At 45.1% G+C, this 2,366-nt stretch overlaps 1 pseudogene; it reads right to left on the reverse strand.

Moving 5' to 3' along the window:
- Positions 1 to 1,114, reverse strand: LOC103681071 (annotated as a pseudogene).
- Between the last annotated feature and the right edge of the window lie 1,252 nt (positions 1,115 to 2,366).

Genomic DNA, 2,366 nt, shown 5'->3' on the forward strand with positions numbered 1-2,366 from the left:
TCAAGTTTTAACTTCTTCAGGACTTGGCTCAATTCGGTTTGCTTCATCCTTGGAAGCTTCCTCTGCATTCTCCGCAAGATCTGGAACTTCATTATCAACCCCTCTGGTAGCAAGCGGTGCTTCTCCAGCCACAGACCGTGTGGGCGGAGCTTCAGCCCGTCTCCTTCAGCTAGTCAGACAGTCTGCACCAAGTTGCTGTGAGCGCCTGGGTAGCATTTCTGTCATCGGCTCTGTCTCAGCGTGGCTTGTGATGGGGAAATGTTCGCTGCCGGGGATGCCTGTGCTTGAGGCTTGTGAAAGTGGACCACTGCTCTTGGTTTGCGGGCATACTCACCTCCTCCATACCAGAGACACTGTTTACCCCGAACTTTCTTACGGAGACCCGAAGTGTTCTATCATCTGCTGTAGCCATTCTATGAACCACCTTCTTCTTTTCGGAGAGCAGTTCCTTTCCCATCAAGGAGCGCTTGTGCTGGCAGTTTGGCGAGTTTCTCCTGGTTTGTGATAGTTTCTTTCATCTTGCTGGAGCTGAAATGCGACCATGTGGGGAGGACAGGGGTGCGCTAGGGTTGATGCTCAGGGGGTCTCAGGAGGACCCACTGAGATTAGGTGCACACACGCGCACTGAACCCAACGTTTAAATGTCTGTGCCCATGGGCGACAGCATCTGAGAATCTACAGAGGGAAACGGCAGCTGTCACAAAGCTCTCCTTCCATAAATCAGAGAAAGGTCTTTGGGACCCACATCCCAGGTTAAGGTTCTGGCCTTTCTAGAAGGGCATCTCTTCTCCTAGGGAAGATGGGTGGGACTATCCCTCTAGGGCTGGGACTTGACAGATAGGAATTTTCCTCTGCCTAGCTCTCGCCCTGCCCTGCAAGATGCCCGGATGGTGCTGGGGGACCTTAAGGGTGAATGACTTGCACTGAGCATGACCATATGTGGGTGAGCAGACTGTGGCCAGGCAGTGACTCCTGACAGCCCAGCCCAGGGTGTGAGTGTGTGTGTGCACTTTTCCAAGGGTTCAATTCTGGCTCTGGGTTATTCTTGGAGTACTAGGTCTTTATCAGAGGAAATGCTAACTTTCGTCCTCCTCCCCCTCCTTTGCTTTTTTTTTTTTTTTTTTTTTTTTTTTTTTAAGGATAAAAGGCCAAATCTCCAGTCCAGGCTAGAGCCATCCATAGCCATTGCCCGAGGCCCTTCTGAGCCAGCTACTCTTCATTTTCAGAAGCCCTTGGCTTTCCTCTACTCAGAACACAAAGTCATAAGGCTTCTATAAGGATTCTGCTGTGAGGGAGAGAAAGCTTAGAGAACTCCTTCCAGAGTTCTACTGATGCCTTTGTCTAGGAAGGTTTCCGCAACAGGTCTAAGAACAGCCCGGTTTTCAAACAACTCACCCAATTGTTTTTAAAGTGCAATTTATTCAAAGGTACCAAATTTTAAAAACAGATTTTACTACTCTAACTTTAATGTGTTGAAGATTAGTCTTCCAAAGTTATCTGTGGTGTTATAGGACATTTTTTTTAAAGACAGAATTTTTGTGTTATAAAAGCAATGCTTAATCTTAAAAAGAAGATTAGCCTTCAGGGGCGCCTGGGTGGCGCAGCAGTTAAGCGTCTGCCTTCAGCCCAGGGCGTGATCTTGGCGTTCTGGGATCGAGCCCCACATCAGGCTCTTCCGCTAGGATCCTGCTTCTTCCTCTCCCACTCCCCCTGCTTGTGTTCCCTCTCTCGCTGGCTGTCTCTATCTCTGTCGAATAAATAAATAAAATCTTTAAAAAAAAAAAAAAGAAGATTAGCCTTCAAAATGAGATAAGATGAAAATTGAGAGGGAGGCAACCCGTAAGGGACACAACTCTAGGAAACAAACGGAGGGTTGCTGGACAGGTGGGTGGGGGAAAGGGAAACTTGGGTGATGGGCATTAAGGAGAGCACTTGATGTAATGAACTCTGGGTGTGGTAGGCAACTGATGAATCACTAAATTCTACCTCTGAAACTAATGAAAAAAAAGATTAGTCCTCATAAAATCCCTCACTTAAAAAAAAAGCAATATTTTTCTTAGAAAATTTGGCAAGAGAAGTAAAGCAGAAAATCAAGGGAAAAGAAACACCTGAAGAAAATTAGCTTCGATGTTTTGGTAAATTTCATTTCAACTGTACCGTTGATTTGCTTTCTAATTTCAGTAATTTCTGCCTTAATCTTTTCAATGTCCTTCTTTCTACTTTGACTTTATCTGCTATTCTTTTAGGAGTTTCTTGGGTTGAAGACATACTTTGATAATTTTTCAGTCTTTCTTAAATATTTCTGAGTACTCTGTATGAATTTGTGTATCTGTGTGTTTTTTCTGAGTATTGCTTTGACTGTATCT

The sequence above is a fragment of the Ursus maritimus genome, unplaced genomic scaffold (assembly GCF_017311325.1).
Source record: "Ursus maritimus isolate PB19 unplaced genomic scaffold, ASM1731132v1 scaffold_36, whole genome shotgun sequence".
Lineage (NCBI taxonomy): Eukaryota > Metazoa > Chordata > Mammalia > Carnivora > Ursidae > Ursus > Ursus maritimus.